Raw genomic sequence first — 20,127 nt, 5'->3', positions numbered from 1 at the left:
TAACGCATGCCTCGGGTCTTTAGTGACCTGGGACGTCTTCCACTACCCTCCTCCTCGTTCATTTTTTAAAGTTGGATATCAACCTTCTTAGTATTCCTCAATTAATTCATTATAAACAATGTAACAAAACAAAAAATATATATATATAAAAGGATGCCTGTGTAACTGTTGTGTTTCTGTTCAGTCTTGTTAGTCACATGTCTTTTGTTTTCCCGCCACTCATCCGTTGCCATATCTACCATAGTTCATTATCATCACCTGTGTCTTGTCAATCATTTTCATCTGTGTCACCTAGTTTATGTTCATCAGTGTCTGTATTTAGTTCCCTCTGTTCAGTCAGTCTTGGTCCGTTCTCGTCTATGTAATGTCGTTACCAGTGTCTATCCTGCCTATTTGTATTGCTTAAGTTATATTCGTAAGTAAACACTTTGTATTGGAGCCTTCAGCCTTCCTTGTCTTCTTCTGCCTGCACGCACCCTGACAGAAGAACGGACCTAATAACGGGACAAGATGGGCATACTCATCACCCCTGCCAACTCCACCAACGGTCTTCTGACCTGTTTCCAGGACGGCGTCACCTAGAGGAATATGTCACAGAGTTCCTGGAGCTCTCGGACAGGGTAAGCTGGGCAGATGACGTCCAAAAGACTGTTTTGGTACGGGTTGGACGATCATCTGCACCAGCAGCAGCGATCCCGGGGACATTTGTTATCTGGATTACGTGCTTTTGTTTTGCTTTTAACATCGCCGCTCAACCACCATCACCAGCCTCCGTCACCACCCGTCCTGAGTCTCATTCCGCCGAGACCACCCGTCCAGTGTCTCCTGTTGCTGTCCTCGTCCAGAATCCGGACGAGAAGGACTTAATTGACTTTTGTTTCCAAGCCTGCACATCCTGTCAGTCCTGCCGAGCCTGCGCATCACGTATTGCCCGCCGAGCCAGAGACTGTACACGTATTGCCCGCCGAGCCAGAAACTGTAAATGTCATGCCCGCTGAGCCTGAGACAGTTGACGTCATGCCCGCTGAGCATTTTCACCGCTGGTCCCGTCCAGCCCAGAGCCTTTTTCACCGCTGGTCCCGTCCAGCCCAGAGCCTTTTTCACCGCTGGTCCCGTCCAGCCCAGAGACTTTATCATCGCTGGTCCTGTCCAGCCCGGAGCCTGTCTTGACACCAGAGCCTGAATCCCCACCCAGCCTCCCTATCCCACCTCCTCCCATCTACCACCTCTCAACCCTTCCACCACTGCCTGTCAGCCCCTCTTCTCCACTCTCCATCTTCTGGGAGGTGGGTCTGCCAGCCTACAGCTCCAGCCTGGTTGGTAGATCCCCGGTCTCCGCCTCCGACCTCCGTGACCAGAACTCCGCCTCAGCCCAACAGTCCATTGACGTCCCCTTGGCTCTTACCTCCTACAGCTTCACTGTGGCCCATCAGTGCACCAGTTCCGCAAGGCTCCCTCGTCCCCCCGGATCCACCTTGGTCGCTCGTCCACCTTCCCTCACCTCTGGACTGCACTCCTCTGGCTTCACCTCGTCCCTTCGCCATGTCCCGCTGGATCTTCGGCATCGTCTGGGCTCGTCGGCTCTCTGGCTCCATCCTGGTCTCCTCTCCCACCTACTCCGAACCCGTCAGTCGGCCCCCTGGAGTCGTCATCCCTACCTCCACCATGGCTCCTCCCTCCGTCTGCTCCGCCCTGGTCCCTCTCTTCCTCTGCAGTTGGTCCCTCCATGGCACAAGGACGCGCCTACTGGGAGGGGGGAGTACTGTAACTGTTGTGTTTCTGTTCAGCCTTGTTAGTCACATGTCTTTTGTTTTCCCCACCACTCATCCGTTGCCATATCTACCATCATTAGTTCATTATCACCTGTGTCTTGTCAATCATTTTCATCTGTGTCACCTGGTTTATGTTCATCAGTGTCTGTATTTAGTTCCCTCTGTTCAGTCAGTCTTGGTCCGTTCTCGTCTATGTAACGTCGTTACCAGTGTGTGTATCCTGCCTATTTGTATCGCTTAAGTTATATTTGTAAGTAAAAACTTTGTATTGGAGCCTTCTGCCTTCCTCGTCTTCTTCTGCTTGCACGCACCCTGACAGCCTGTTTTCCCATATATATGTTTTTTTTACAAATTGTATAGGATCGCTAACAGGTGTATAAAAGTGTAAGTTTTTTTTTTTTTTTTTTTTTTTTTTTTTTTACAACAAAAATTGTATCTTTGATGGCTGAATAAGTGCAATTCACCTGTCTGTTCATCAATGTCTGATACACAATGATGAACTGATGTTTCACTCAAAGTCATCACAGGCAGAAAGCAAAAGAATAGGAAGTATCATCAGCAAAACTTGAAATGGCGCAGCAATTTACCGCAAGTACTGAACGCAATCAAATATTAGTGTCACTGTCACTTGATGGTGGATGTGGTGAAGAAGCTGTCAGCGATCAAAATATTGAATTTGAAAATGATAGTTTTGAGAATATGTTTAAGATTGTGTTGAATGTACTGGGAAATGAGCTCTGATGAGGACAGTGATGATGGTATAAAACATCTGCTCAAACTGAACCCTTCCAAGTTTCAAAAACGAACAAAATATGCTTTATTTTATTCTTCTGTAATTGTTGCTCTAATATCAAGACAGTTTTACATTATTGTGATAAATAGAGATCCATCCGTATTAGATGTAGTTTTTAGTTAGTTTACTCCTGATATTGTTTAGATACTGCTAGAGGAAAAGTTACTTTGCAAACTTTGCAAGAGAACAACACAAGTGCTCAGAGCTGTGGTCAGTCCTCTGACTAAACAGCCATTAACATCAACAACTCAGCTCTGGATGGTGAGAAATGTCAAGCTGATGAATTATACAGCAGTAGAGAAATATGAAAGCACTTCGAGGCTAGTGCTCCTGCAGAGAATCAGATAGAAGGCAAAACCTCTTTTGCAAGTGCCGTATGTAGAAAATCAATGGGTTCTGGTCAGAGGCTCTTCACCACAGTACCTACCCCCTTTCAAGAGCTCAGGCGCTGTTAATGATAAGAAGAGGGCGCACAATCAACCGCAAGCCATTTCACATCTCTGCCTCTGTGGAAGTTGGGTCAGCTTAGTGTCAACTAAGTCTCCTCACAGACAAACAGAGAACAAAGAGAGCACAACATTCCCGAGACCAGCCACAGCTGATCAAATTAGGTATTGACCAAATGCCAAGAATTGAGTGCTAGATGCCTTTTTGAGCCAGAGCCCAGTTAGTCTTTACCAGAATCCTTGTCTGTGTAGTATGAAACGACATTAGTATGAATTATACCACAGTAATACAACATGCTCTTCCAGTACAAAGCACTTACCCGTTCTTAGATTATTTGTATTATACATACTAAACAAGATCGTATGTACAGTCAGCTGGTCATTAAATTTAGACAACTATCCAGCTCATTGTATTTTATTCCAACTTTTCATGGCTATTACTAAATTGTCATAAATTATTGGTTTCAGTTTCATTTATTGTATTATGAAAAAATATTTGCAGAACATGTTTCTTCAGCACTCAATAAGTGTATTTGAATGATTTCTGAATGAGCACTGACTGAATATTGGAGAAATGCCTGCTGAAAATTCAGCTTTACAATCACAGAAATACATTTCATTTTAAAATATGTTAAAAGTACAAAAACAGTTATTTTAAATTGTAATAATATTTCCCAATATTAATGTTTTCATTAATTTTGCTTACCTTTATTTGTAGCCTTGATGAGCTTAAGAAACTTTTTTGAATGCATATCTTCATCTGACAACAAAGAGAGCGATGTGAGCACATTCCACCACAGACACACACACACACACACACACACACACACACACACACACACACACACACACACACACACACATTATATACATATACATATATACATATACATATACATATACATATATATACACATATACACACACACATACATATACATATATGTATACATATATATATATATATATGCATACACACACATATATATACAGTGGGTACGGAAAGTATTCAGACCCCCTTACATTTTTCACTCTTTGTTATATTGCAGCCATTTGCTAAAATCATTTAAGTTCTTTTTTTTTCTCATTATTGTTCACACAGCATCCCATATTGACAGAAAAACACAGAATTGTTGACATTTTTGCACATTTATTAAAAAAGAAAAACTGAAATATCACATGGTCCTAAGTATTCAGACCCTTTGCTCAGTATTTAGTAGAAGCACCATTTTGATCTAATACAGCCATGAGTCTTTTTGGGAAAGATGCAACAAGTTTTTCACACCTGGATTTGGGAATCCTCTGCCATTCCTCCTTGCAAATCCTCTCCAGTTCTGTCAGGTTGGATGGTAAACGTTGGTGGACAGCCATTTTCAGGTCTCTCTAGAGATGCTCAATTGGGTTTAAGTCAGGGCTCTGGCTGGGCCATTCAAGAACAGTCACGGAGTTGTTGTGAAGCCACTCCTTCGTTATTTTAGCTGTGTGCTTAGGGTCATTGTCTTGTTGGAAGGTGAACCTTCGGCCCAGTCTGAGGTCCAGAGCACTCTGGAGAAGGTTTTCGTCCAGGATATCCCTGTACTTGGCCGCATTCATCTTTCCCTCGATTGCAACCAGTCGTCCTGTCCCTGCAGCTGAAAAACACCCCCACAGCATGATGCTGCCACCACCATGCTTCACTGTTGAGACTGTATTGGACAGGTGATGAGCAGTGCCTGGTATTCTCCACACATACCGCTTAGAATTAAGGCCAAAAAGTTCTATCTTGGTCTCATCAGACCAGAGAATCTTATTTATCACCATCTTGGAGTCCTTCAGGTGTGCTTTCATGTGTCTTGCACTGAGGAGAGGCTTCCGTCGGGCCACTCTGCCATAAAGCCCCGACTGGTGGATGGCTGCAGTGATGGTTGACTTACTACAACTTTCTCCCATCTCCCGACTGCATCTCTGGAGCTCAGCCACAGTGATCTTTGGGTTCTTCTTTACCTCTCTCACCAAGGGTCTTCTCCCCCGATAGCTCAGTTTGGCCAGACGGCCAGCTCTAGGAAGGGTTCTGGTCGTCCCAAACGTCTTCCATTTAAGGATTATGGAGGCCACTGTGCTCTTAGGAACCTTAAGTGCAGCAGAATTTTTTTTGTAACCTTGGCCAGATCTGTGCCCTGCCACAATTCTGTCTCTGAGCTCTTCAGGCAGTTCCTTTGACCTCATGATTCTCATTTGCTCTGACATGCACTGTGAGCTGTAAGGTCTTATATAGACAGGTGTGTGGCTTTCCTAATCAAGTCCAATCAGTATAATCAAACACAGCTGGACTCAAATGAAGGTGTAGAACCATCTCAAGGATGATCAGAAGAAATGGACAGCACCTGAGTTAAATATATGAGTGTCACAGCAAAGGGTCTGAATACTTAGGACCATGTGATATTTCAGTTTTTCTTTTTTAATAAATGTGCAAAAATGTCAACAATTCCGTGTTTTTCTGTCAGTATGGGGTGCTGTGTGTACAATAAAAAAAAAAAAAAAAAAAAGAAGACCTTAAATGATTTTAGCAAATGGCTGCAATATAACAAAGAGTGAAACATTTAAGGGGGTCTGAATACTTTCCGTACCCACTGTACATACATACATATACAAATACATATACATATATATATATATATATATATAGGCATCTGGCATGAACAGGAAACACGAGGGAACATAGACAATGAACCAGCCCAGGAGTACAAACACAGGGAAGCAAACAAAAGAGGGTAACGAGGAAAGCAGGTGGGGCAAATTAATCAATAATCAGGTAACAAGATGGGAGGGGCTAGACAATTGACAGGAGAGCACATGGCACAAGGAAATACATGACAAGCCATGTGCTCTGCTCACAACAAACCAGACTATACACAAACACATGACAAACCGGGAGTGTCAGAGCTCTGTCACCAAACCAAGATATAAACCAGACAGAAGTGACAGAACCCTGACAGTAGTTCTTTGAGAGTGACTAGAGCCGTGTTTCCAACGCTGAAACTTTCCTCAGGAACATGGGACTTTGGGGTGGTACTCAGTGTGTTGTCTAAATAAAGTTTGGGGTAAAAATCCCTCAGAAAGTCCCTGCTCACGAGGTAGTACTTTTTCAAAGTTCAGGAACTTTCAGGGGTGGTTGAGTTCACGCAGCATTTTATTTTAACCACCATTTTTTAAAAGTCTGTTGCAGTGCGTGCAGTAAGAGTTCTTTGCTATTCGAATCAACAATGGAGTTTAAAAAATACGACCGATGGACCAACGATGAGGTTCAGGCTTTATTAAGCATATATGCAGAGGACGAAATCCAGCGGCAACAGCAAAGTCGCTCGCAGTACAGTGTCACTGGACTAATTTGACTAATCTTCACAGTACTTAAGACCGTGATGGAAACGCAGACATCAACAGGTCTGGGGGGAATAAAGTCAAATTGTTCCTGGTAATTTCAGTGGAAATGCGTCTTAGGTAGTAACACTTAAGTAATGACCACGTTGAGAGTAAAAAAGACAATTGTTCACATCTATCCATGTTGTGAATAGTAATTAATGGGTAATTCTTTATAATTTTTCATAGTTAGTTATTAGTTCTTAATAAAGCCAGTCTCAATCAGTAATTATTGATTACCTAAAAAATCCTAAATTTGTTATTACTTAGTGATTAGTTTATCTTGTTTTCATATTAGTTAATGGTAGTAGCTGATGTGTTAATGTAGGACTACTCATTTGTCCTGTACTACTTAATGCAAAGTTTAATTATTCGAATGTGGCACGTCCTGATTTTGCAGAGTTAGACGTGTTCCAGGGTCAACATATTTTGTTGACCCTGGAACAACATTCCTGTTCAAAAATGTAATCTTAACCATATTCTTACCCCTAAACCTGTCCCTACCTTTAAGTTATGCCTAAAATCAGAGGGAAGTGATAGGTGAATAACACTGATGTAGAAGCGCCTAACCCTGGTTGGAAGCATAAACTTGACATAAACTGTAAACCTGTTCCTCAAATCTGATTTGCTAATTGGAATGTTGTCCCAGGATCAACAAAGATGTTGATCCAGGAACACGTTGTAAATGTTGAAATCATGTTCTGCTCTAAACCTCTAACGTTTGTAAATGACATTTTGCTGTGTTAGGCTTTGTTATGATTTTTTTTTTTTTGCACAAAAAAAAAACACTAACTCAGAAAATTCTGTACAAGTATTAGACAGGGACAAATGCACTGGACCAAATTGATGATGCTAATAAACAAATAAATAACTGCTGAAATGTTTGCAATCTTGTGCTGAAATAGGGATAAATTACTGATTTGCTTACTGCAGAGAAAGTCGGCTCACTTTTTAACTCAGCCATCAAAGACAAACTCAAATCCTAGTGGATTACACTATTTTGATGTAAATGGGGCACATTAAACTGCGTGTCTGGACAATATGGATGTTTCTGCAGTTTGTTTATTCACAGAGGTTAACAAAAGACCTCTGGTTGATTGGTCTCGTGCTCTCAAGGATAGTGAAGAGACCAGAACAAGTGGATCAGGTCTGTGCTAGATCTGTCCAAACACATATGCACATCAGCACATCTTGTTAATTAGGCAGAGAGACTTTAATACTTTAATCGGAAAATTGTAAGCTTTAAAAAAGAGACTATTTCTAACTGACTCTCAGCTAAGAAAGACAGGGACTGATTGAAAAGTATATGCTAAACTAATTAAACCTGAGAGAACATGTCAAAGGGCAAAGCAGACACAATTAACTAGCCAGGCATCTCATGTGTACTTCTGCAAATGATGCTGTGCAGGACTGAAATAACATGCATTGAAAGCTACGTGCATTCATCCACTGCAAATGTTAGTTTTCCCTTTGCTCGGTGTCAGGGAGCACCCTATGATTACTCCAGAGGTGAACCTTGATTACATCTCACAATGCCACAGGACTCCATTTGTGATTAAAATCAGGGGCTCTCGGCTGGAAAGATTAATGCATTGATATTAACAATTCAGCTAAATGACACCTCAAAGTGATTCTTTTTAACTTAATGAGCACAAGCCACATGGATAAAAAGAAATGGTTTAGATGAAGTGTTGGAATTCAAGGCCTTGACACTGGGGAGAATCTGGCACATGGCTTTACAGCTCAACAATTAAACTCGTCTAAACTCATTAAATGGAATAAACGAGCCACTACATGAAGAGTTGTGTGTCTTGAGTGAAGAAAAAAAAAAGAAAAAAAATTGCTTTTGAGATGTGACAGTACAGTGTCTCACTGGGCTGCTTTAATGCGGGATGGTGATTCTGTAAAAGTGTGTGTTTTGCATCTGATGTTTCAGAGGACATAATCATGCCATGAGGGAATTTTTGCAGCAGGCAAGCAGGACCTCTTCTTACAATACAAGTCTAAAGGCCCTGATATACTTCAAGCAAAACGAACTGGTGTAATGTATTTTTGAACAAAATCAGGCCAAAGCGAAGTTCGTTTCTTGGAGTTCAAAACCCTTTTCGGGAAAAGTTCGCTCTGGCTGGTAAACACCTTCGGATACATAATAGGAAGGTATGCTCTGGGGCTCTGCCTTCTTTGACGTAGGCCATTTCTTTTCTGCCCATCAAGGTCAGACGTTAGTGAGTAAAAACACACTGGAGAGATGCGTTAGAGTACTTTGCACTTCTGATTGAAAAGAGACACTTCTCCAAAATGAATCACATTTTTGAGATCCTGAGCTTTCTTGAAAACTCATGAACCTTTGCACACGTGTCAGAACTGGTGACCATTTACATCTGATATGGGTTTCAGAATTAGGTGTGACAAAATGGTTCGATAGGGCAACCTACACCATTTTAACGAAGTTCCCCTCCCACTACATTTTACGTATGTGTAAGAAATTCGGTATTCTTGTAATGTTCCAATACCAACAAAAAAGTCTCTTGGAGCAAAGCTCTGAATGCAACAGGAAGTCAGCCATTTTACATTTCCTCTGCCATTTTTTTGCAGTTTTAACAGATCTACACCTTCTACACTTTTAATCAGATCATCTTCAAATGTGGTGAGAGTAATCTTAAGGCCTTTGCGATACTAAATTGTGAAGATCTTGAGTTTTCGTCAAAGGGCGTATCCCTGGCGGCCTGAAATATTTCGATGTTTCGCCATATAACAGACAGTTGCTGTAACTCAGGCAAACAATGCCCCAAACTTCACACGTTTGATAAGAGTCCTGTACTGAACACATGTCCATGCCCATATTCAGTTATAGTCATAGCGCCACCTGCTGGAAACAGGAAGTGATATGTTTAACACTGTTGTTGACTCCTAGCAAAATATTAAAGATGGTCATAGTTAAGTTAAAAATATTGCTTCCAATTCCTTCAGTTACCCCGAATCATTTGATCATAAAGAAAAAACTTGTCTTAGGCCGTTTATCTGATTTGCACAAAATTTAAGTTGCCAGACATGACTGAATGTATTACTGACCAATTAAAATGAAGAGACAAATTATTTGTCTATTTTATAGTAATATAGCACATAGAATAATACTTCCATAAAGAGAGACTTAAAGACTTGTATTGTGTTTGAAAGGAGACATTGCCATTGTATCACGGCATCGTCTGCATGAGCCTTTGGTGCTTGGACCCCATGTTTAATTATACAGTAACACCATAGTTGCATCCGAATATCCCTACCTCCATACTAAATAGTAGGCGAAAAACAGTACGTGAGCTGAGTAGTATGTCCGAATTCATAGTATTTATAAAACAGTAGGCGAAAAGTACCCGGATGACCTACTAATTCCAGCGAGATTCTGAAGTGTGCATTTGATTGACACTTTACTATCCTATAAGGCTACGGGGAGAGGATTTGTGAATGGAAGTGAAGCGACGCGACTGACGCCGTAGGTCAAATGACAATGAAAATATGGCGGATGTAGTATGTCCGAATTTTATCCATACATTCATAATATATAGAACCTACTTTGTATATAGTAAGTATATCGGGACCTTAATTAACTGTCTACAGAAATCTTCTTCAGACCTTAGAGTACAGTATCTGCAATCATACAACCTAGTTACATATACTATTTGTTAGGGGTTTCTAATTGCCAACTATGGATTAAACATTAAAATTAGTGAACATTCTCAGGAAAATAATTTATGTCACTGATTATTATAGCTACAGATTATACTTCTGTACGAAGGTTTTTCAGAAGGCTAATCATAGGAGACATTTGAAACAGTATTACTTCTGCCTTCCTGTTTCTTTTGACAAATTGAAATTATGTTGCAAGGTATCTGGAAACTGAAAGGAAAAATAATATAATTATAATATAATTTGTTTAATCTAATAGTGGATTGTTTAGGAAGAGGTGTTGCTCTGGTACATCAGTGTCCGTACAATTAAAAATGCAGTTGGCATAATTTTAATGTATGTGCCACCCATTTAAGATCTGGGATTTGGAGCAATATGAGATGCGACAACAGAAGTGACGTGCATGGGAACTCTAAGGAAAACAATGTCAACAAACATTTTTGAGATGCAACACTGAGAGGCGTTTATGTAAATAAAAGAAGAACCCTATTCTGGTAAATGACACCGCTGCTTAGAAAAAAAGAAAAAAGAAAAAAACATTGGGGGAAATGGTACACAAATGATGAGAACTGATTTAACTTCAGAGGGAATGAAAAGAGACTAGGAGGAATGAGCAACTAGCTTGTTTACTATTCAGAAGTAAAAACAGGTTTATTTCAAACTAATTTCCTTTGCTTTTACATTACAGTTTTCAGTAACATTTTCCCAAAATAATCTAAATGCTCAGTATTCTTACATTTATTCTATGATTGTTTGGTAAATTTTCAATCTTTTTTATATATAACTTTGCTCGTATTTTAACCCAAATATGTGCAAATTAGATAGCACCATCTAAATGTATCCGTGGTGAACATCCAGTGTGCCATTAATTGGTTTCAACATATGAGAGACTGCAGTACAGTGTGTGTAAAAATGCAGTGCAGAAATGTTTGTTTGAACTGCATGTAGTGTTTCTCTTTTCATTTACTGTATATGTGTTGAGGACTGGTGTAACTGTGATTTGTGGTGTAAGATACATGCCAAAAGTAACTTTGAAGTTTTGAGTGAGACTCAAAACCAAAAGAAATCTTCAAACTCTGGTCCCAACTATTTTTGGTAAGCACAGCTACAAGAAAAAAGATTTGACAAGTTTTATGTTGTACTTTTTTTTCTTTTTTTTTTTTTTTTTTTGTAAAATTTGGGATCAAAGAGCTATTTGATATTTCACAAAGAAAACTTGCATTGTGTTTCTCACTTCCTATGTGAACTATTTTCAACATATTAGTGCCTTAAAATTAGCTTTAAGGTCTTAAAATGAGCTTTAAAAATTGATCTGCAATAGCTTATTGAATTTATTGTATTTAGTCTGTTTTTTGTGTGTGTGTGTGTGTGTGTGTGTGTGTGTGTGTGTGTGTGTGTGTGTGTGTGTTTTTGGTGTCAACAGAGGACAGTGGTTATAGTTTTAATTTTCCATTATGTGATGTTAATTTCTTCTAACCCTAACACAAATAAGCACGGTAAAGTATAGCCAGCCATCTAAAATGTAAAGGCAGCATGGTTGGCTGGTTTTGACATTTACTTTTCAATTTCCATAGATTCATTGATAGATTCATTGAAGAGCCACTATGTCTCTTTTTACACATATGAACCTCTCTTTCTAATTAAATGAAGTGAAACAGCCTTGTGTAGCAGTTCCATGGATTTCATTTATGTCAGCAAGTTTCCAAAGGCACCCATCTGAATTTCAAATGATAAATGTAAATATAAATCCCACTCTTAGTGTAGCAATTACATTAAATCCCACATTATGGAAATAAAGACAAAACCAACAAAACATAATTTAATTTTTCTGCATTTAGTTCCTCATAGGAGTAAAGAGAGAGGAACAGTGCATTTAATTTAGTAATTTCTGTGTGCTTAGTCTTCACTGAAAACCCAATTAAGTCGACTATAAGTGAAATATTTATATAGCACCAATCCTCTAAATGTGTTTCTCGTAGTTATGGTTTTTGAATGAAATATCAATGTGCAATAAAATATTGCAGCACTACTTGAAATTACATTGTGGTATTTACACAGCCCTGATCCTTGAACAGCATATGTACAGTGGATGTAAAGGTATAACAATGAAGATGAAAATCCTAATTCTAAAATTATGTGATATTTATCCCTTAAATGCATGAATGTTTCGCAAATCATTATTACATATTCAGGTCTTTAGCGACCCGGATCTATATTTAACACGGATGGATCCGGGTCGCTAAAGACCTGAATATGTAATAATGATTTGCGAAACATTCATGCATTTAAGGGATAAATATCACATGATTTTAGAAAACAGAACCAAATAGTCACCATCATTAGTCACCATCATTATCACCTGTATATACAGCATATACATATATATATATATATATATATATATATATATATATATATATATATATATTGGTTCTGTTTTAGTTTAGTGTCCGATATTGTCTATCTTGGATGTGTTGTATGCTTCTCTGTTTGTGTTGGAGTTCCTGTTGGATTTATTAAATATTACCTATTTGCCTTCATCTCCGTGTGTTTGTTTACAACCACCCTCGTGACACTTTTATAATTTATTTATTTTTTCTTGTTATTTTGTTTGGAATACTAAGGAGGTTGATATCTAACTTTAAAAAAACGAATAAGGAGGAGGGTAGTAAATGATGTCACTAAAGACCTGAGGTATGTTTAAGGGTTAAAAAAAAAAAGAAAAAAAAAGAAAGATTAATAAATAAAAAAAACAGCATTCATGGATTATTCTAGAAAAAAAAATACTCAACAAAATGCAGCAGCATATTTTCACTGATTCTGGTTTACACAACATTAAAAGACATATGGATTTTAGCCTACAGGAATGCAAAATAATCATTATTCCAATGGACATAGCAACGGTTATAAATAGGCTCATGAAGTTCTTTGGTAGTCCAATCTTTATCATCAAATTGTCCCTATTTGTCTTATTGATCAGTATCAGTGGGGTGGAATGAACATTTTTCCAGTAAGAGTTCAGAGTCCAGGCTTACTAAAGAAAGAAAGAAAGAAAGAAAGAAAGAAAGAAAGAAAGAAAGAAAGAAAGAAAGAAAGAAAGAAAGAAAGAAAGAAAGAAAGAAAGAAAGAAAGAAAGAAATGCTTCATCAAGCAAGGATATTAAACTGATCGAGAAACTTCTTTCAAAATCATTAAAAAATATTACCAACCTTAAACTTTTGAACTGTCGTGTATTACTTAAAAATGTTCTGACATTTATCATTATACTTTGCATTTGCTCTTTATAATTAAATATAGCTCAGAGTAAAGGCACTGTCTATAGCATTCAGCAACCAACAATAAGCATTTTCTTCAGGGACTTGTCCTCCAGTAGGTTTTCCCAAAGGTGGGTCTGCACCTGTACATTTCAACAAGCAATTTGCAAGGTAACACCCTGCTCAAAAGATGTGGCTTTGACCGAAACTGCTTGCAACAACACAATGTTCAATTGCTCCATTTTATGTTCAGTGTACACAATTTAATTTCCACATTGCTGGATGTTGGGGAGCAGGAAGCACAGATGTGCTCCACAGGGCTCTGTTCTTCTCTACAGTCAGCATTTTTCCTAAGTACCTCACATATGTGCACCTCCGGCCTGGATCCCATCCATGTTGATGACTGAGAAAGGGATTGCTGACTGTTAATTGTGTATACTATATTTGTGTGATAGAGAAAGAACTGAAAGGTGGAGGAATAGTCAACTCATTGTCATCTTGGTGAATGGGGGGTTGGTAAAAATGAAGAAGGAGGAGAGAGATTGATGCTACAGCTGAGACACTTCGCATGAGCCAGAGGGAATTAGAAACTCACAGAAGCATAAAATTGCCATTGGCAAAATAATTTCATCCTGGTGAAATATAAAGTACTTCTAACCTCAGAAATGTCCCGTAACACCACTGCCTTCACTCCTTCTATATTTATCTCAATCTTTGCTATCTGACAGCTTGTTTCAGAAGATAAGTTTGTTTTGCCTCAAAGTGGAGTAAACCTTATCAAGTATCATTTGACTCCATGTTGTTGGCATATGCTGCGGATGAGAAGTGCAAACTAATGATTGCCTCTAGTGTGTCGATGAGGCTTGGATATTATCTCCCACTGGAGGAAAAAAAAAAGGTATTACATGACAAATGTGATATATTTTGTCACTCTGCTTGTAGTTATATTAATGCATTCAAAATGCAGTTGCAAGAAAAAGTATGAGGAATTACTCTTGGATCTCTGCATAAATTTGATTGTCTGCTTAAATAATACACAACTAATGATACATTTTCTTTACTACGTTGTCTTTATTGAACAAATGTAAGCATTCACAGTGAAGGAAGAAAAGTATGTGAATCCCCAACACTATCTCACGACCAATTCGTACGAATTCGTACGAATGATAAAAAGGTGACTAATTCGTCCGAATTCGTACGACCTCACTCGTACGAATTTGTACGATTTGTCTAAACCCACGTGATGGGTAGGTTTAGGGGCGGGGTCAGGGGTAGGTCATTCGTATGAATTCATACGAATTGGGCAATTCGTAAAATATGTACGATTTTGCACAAATCGTACTAATTCGTACGAGTGAGGTCGTATGAATTCGTACGAATTAGCCACCTCGTAGAATTTGTACGTTTTCCCGTGAGATCAGGTTGGAATCCCCAGACTCATGACAAATACTGTTTGTCTCACTGTGGACTGATGAACGTGAAAACTTTCAGATGACCCTTTCTAGCTTTCTATTGAACGATTGTTAATCGTAGATGTTATGAGGTGCATCTTGTGAATAGCAAATTTGTATTTTCGTGGGGCAACATTCACTGATTGGACTTCAAAATGTCTATAAATGGAGAAAGTTTAAAACTGGCATTACTCTTCCTAGGAGTGGGCGTCCTGCAAAGATGACTGCAAAGATGCTGCACGTCTGAAGATCAGAAAAGAGCACCTGGATGCTCCTGGCAAAATATTCTTTGGTCAGATTAAACCAACGATGAGTTGTTTTTGGGGGAAAAAAATACAATGAGACAGGCACAGTACACCAACTTCAAAACCACATCTAAGCTGTTAAGTATGGTGGACAGGCCATCATGGTTTGGAGATGTTTTTTTGCTTCAGGGCCTGGACAGCTTGTTATCAGTGATTGAAAACTGAATTCCCAAGTTTTTCAGGACACTTTGCAGGAGAATGTGCAGCCTGTTGAAGCTCAACAATTTGGGTGATGCAAAATAAAAACAATCCAAAGTGCAGGAGTAATTCAACAACAAAATGGGTTCAACAGAGGAAAATACGCCTTCTGGAGTGGCTCAGACCAGCACTGACCTCAACTTGAGATGCTTTGTGGACAGTGAATAATTCACACTAGACATCCCAAGAATACTGCTGAACTAAAAGAGTTTTGTCAGAAGGAATGGAGCAAATTTCCTCCTGTCCGTTGTGCAGAAATCCACGGTAAATCCTGCAGCTGTGAATACATAGCACAAATAGATTTCCAAGAGATAATGAAGTAAATGTCAATATTAAAGAAGGATTTTGAGTGAATTTCCATTGTTAAGAACAGCAAAAAGCCATCAGTACCCCAGCCAATTTTAATGGTGTGCTGACATGAATGCTACATGATCAGCGAGACAGATGAGATTGAAGATTACTGAAGATAAGAATATTCCCACATCTAATCTCCAATTTGAATCTTCAGAAACAACAGTGTGTGTGAGAAAATTAAATCTGAGTACGTCAATAAAAGATTTCAGACAAATAACTGCGATGCGGTTACAATGGTTGGACAAATTTTAATTAAAATATCCCTACTGGATTTCATCACATGTTGGATATTGACGCTGCCACTCAAGGGAATGTATCGAAATTGAATATTTTACACCACAGAGCTGCTGGGCTTCATTGATGTATTCCATACCTCAAGGGATCGGAGAGTAAATCGGGTGAATCATTCTGTACTGAGCTTATAAGATTCCAATAATGTATTTCAAGTTGATAGATGCTGTCCTTGAGAAAGTAGCAAAGTAGTCACTTAGATGTATTGGCAATGTGTCCCAGAAACATACACAATGCTCTAAATACTAATGACACAGTGCTGCTGATCTCAGTGCCCTTACTTCACTTTTTGATGTTGATTTAATTAACAGCCATGCAGTGGTGTACATTCCGGTAATCGACTGCCTTAGAAGAACAATTATGCAAGTTAAAGATATATGTGACCCTGGACCACAAAACCAGTCACATGGGTAATTTTTTTGAAACTGTGATTTATATATCATCTGAAAGCTGAATAAATAAGCTTTCCATTGATGTATGATTTGTTTGGATGGGACAATATTTGGAATCTGGAATCTGAGGGTGCCAAAAAATCGAAACATTGAGAAAATCGTCTTTAAAGTTGTTCATTTATGTTCGCGATTGTGCTGCATTCACTCACAAAAATAAATGTTTTATATATTTACGGTAGGAAATTTACTAAATATCTTCATGGAACATGATCTTCACGTAATGTCCTAATGATTTTTGGCATAAAAGAAAAATCTATAATTTTGACCCATACAATGTATTGTTGGCTATTGCCACAAACCTGTGCAACTTGTGACTGGTTTTGTGATCCAGGGTCACATATGAGCAATAATACAAAATACTAACAAATAAAAATCTCTTGGTGGATGTTATTAAATGCCATTTGTAACCTAATACAGGTTTGGTCAGACTATAACCTAAAACAGTAAATCTCAACCTTTTTGAACTCTAAGGCCCACCATTGTCCACAATAATATTCAAAGGTTGACTTTTCCAGGTCTATGGAAATCAGAGTTTTAAAATTAGACTACATCATTTATCATGTTTTTTCAAGACATGAAACCCTTTCTCTAAAAAAAAAAAAAAAAAAGAAGAAAAAACAATTGTTAGGGGGCCGGCCGACCCCCTGGTTGAGAACCACTGACCTAAAATCTGTGGTCATGACTGTTGTTTGTAAAATAATACAATATAGAAGACAGTGGCGTGCAGTTGTGACATCCAGGCCCTCTCATGTTGTTAAACATTTTCATTCAGTCATACTCTGGGTAGCATCTTATGCAGGCCTATCCACCTTATCTCATCTTTTAATCTTTCATCAGGTTTTTATTACTGATTAAACAGTTAACAATAGGCTAGTTGCACGTGGCCGCCATTTTGGATTTCGGATCAGCGAGTGTGCGGTTAGACACTTCCGGTTTCGCATTATGCCCAGTGCAGGGAGCCAGAGAAAGCTGAAAATTATCTTGTATAGTTGTTTATAGAATCAATTATCACTTAAAATACTACTAAGATCCATATTACTATCACACGAGCCAATGACAATTAAATGCACGGATGCATAGTCAGATTAATGAATGAAATACAACTGTTCATGAACAGAAGATTGTATTTGACTCATGCTGCATACGCAATGACAATTATGCCTACTGTAAATATAGTGTTACAACTACGATTAGAGTTGTTTGCATAAAATGCACCATGAACATTCACATGTTTGCCCTGAGATAGGCTACAATTTATCTCCATAAATACTATTTTCTCAATTCAGTGCATATATTTTTACTTACATCAATTGCTCTATATTATCATCACATATTTTACATTTACATTTTTAACTGTAGGTACCACAAACAATTTAATATAGGTAAGTTTGTGTATATTTTACACGTAGTACAATACTATGTGCTGCTTATAAACACCAGAGATAATGATTTATGAAAAAGATCTTTACTTATCCCACTTGCACAAAATAAATGCAGTAATAGAAAGCATAGAAACGCACAGGTGAAATACACTGAAAATGATATGCATTTAAAAATTTGGTCGGGTTGAAGTCATAAACTTCAACCTCGCTGTCTCCCGGATCTTCTGCATCCACTCAGCCCGTACCGCAGCGTCAACGGGGAATACATGAAAGCTGACTTCTCTGTTGTAACGTGACGAAACGGTACATAACGGCACACAACAATGAAGTGCTGAGGCTGTCACCCTCTGAAAGGCAAGTCACCTCTCTTGAATCCTAAAAACACTCATTGTGAAAAAATATCTCTGTGGTAATGGAACTCGACGGTCGCTGTTGTCTCCCGCTCTCGCTGTCAGATCACTGGAAGTACTGGCCCACACACTCAAGTTCGAACGTCAACGGTCACCGTGCACGGAGCGAATTGTTAGTGTTAACAAGGTTTTTTTTATTTATTTTTTTATTTTTTTATACATATATAAATGAAAATGAAATATGCTTTGAGAAGTCTGTGCAAGATTTTTTTTTTTTTTTTTTAATAATTGTGCTGAATGACTCTGAAGTAAACTGTCATAATTCCTGTCTTGTGTTCCCCTTGTTTTGTGTGGATAAAACAAACTTGTAATTTCCTGTCCTGTGCCATGTTTTGTAGTCCTTTGCAGTTGTTCTTGTTGATTAGTCTTCCCATGTGTTTCTGATTAGCCCCCTTGTATTTAAGCCCTGTGTCTAGTTCAGTGTTTGTGAGTTCTTGATGTTGTATGTTGGTTGTTCTGTTCTTGAGTCCTGTTTCCTAGGCTGAGTCTGAATTTGTCAAGCTTTGAGTTTATTTAAAGCAACACTATGTATTTTTTCAACCTTCATAATATATTTCCAAGACCCTTGTGATGGTACATCGATTTACAAAAGGTTGAATGACACATCTGCTATAGCCTGATGGGGTCTGTATAAATCGCTTTTACTGGCACTATGGAACTTCGGGGTTCGGGTAGTAACCCGAGCACAAAAAGAACTACAAAATTCGACTGCTTTATGGCATACGTCAACACTTCCTCAAATTCGGACGTGAGAGCGTTTATATACTGTCTATGCGTGAGAGGCCAACCAGCGTTTGTTTTCCAGCTTTCGTGCGTATGTTTTTGTCATGGCCAAAGCAGCAACGGACAAAAAAAAAAGTCAGAAGTAAGCCTATGTCTAAACGGCGTGTACAAGTTTGGTAGGGGCTACATTCTTGCAAGTAAATAATACATGATTAGATGGACAAAATCTACTTTTAGGCTAAGTAGCGTATATGACTGCAAGCTGATAGTCATGTTTGTTTATTTATTTTTCTGGTGAAAGTGTCTTGCCTCAGGCTATAATGCAAATCGATTTTTCAACTTTGCAGATTCATCTATGGTAGCTTGATATTATAATATTGACGAAAAATGGCTATTACCTACCACAAAAACATTGAATTGAATTAGCATTCTGTAAAACAGTAGCCAATAGGCTACTATAATGATGTTGGCTTGTAAACGTGAGCTACACGATCTTTTGGCGTTTGAAAAAAAAAATAAAACCCATGAAATTATATTCATATGACATGCTGAAATATATGCCACTGTACCTGGGATGAAGACATTTCACACGCAACGCAGGCAGTCTGCCCAAGACGTGAGAACTCCTTCTGCAGAGTTCGGGGGTATCAGCTTGTCAACAAATGCACGTGTATCCCCTGGTGTACACTGTAAAAAAATTCTAACCCTCCCAAATCAAAAATTTCAAGTGACCGATAACATCTACATTTTTCAATTGGCCCAAGTGAAATTCTGTAAATTATAAAATTAAATTTACAGAATTTCACTTGGGCCAGTTGAAAAATGTAGATGTTATCGGTCACTTGAAATTTTTGATTTGGGAGGGTTAGAATTTGTTTACAGTGTAACCATGACAGATTTTACGACAGTAGTAGAAGACAATACTGTTTCCCAACTGTAGGGGGACCCCGAGAGCCAAAGTTACTTGGTGTTGCTTTAATAAAAGGCTACTGCATCTGGATCCTGCTTCCTCCTATGTTTCAACTGCATCGTTACATAAACTATCCTTGGATATTCAAGTTACAAGTGGAACATTAACAATAACATTAACAATAAGATGGATATGCTTGGTTATACACCATCTTTAGTTCTTAATTTAAGGTGTATTCACACCATGTTGTATTTACCGTAATTACGAGATTTAAACTTGTAACAGCTCCGAATAGAACGTCACACG

The sequence above is a fragment of the Rutilus rutilus genome (genome assembly GCF_951802725.1).
Source record: "Rutilus rutilus genome assembly, chromosome: 3".
In the NCBI taxonomy this organism is placed as follows: domain Eukaryota; kingdom Metazoa; phylum Chordata; class Actinopteri; order Cypriniformes; family Leuciscidae; genus Rutilus; species Rutilus rutilus.
The sequence above is the reverse complement of the archived record's forward strand: the minus strand, read 5'-3'. Positions refer to the sequence as shown.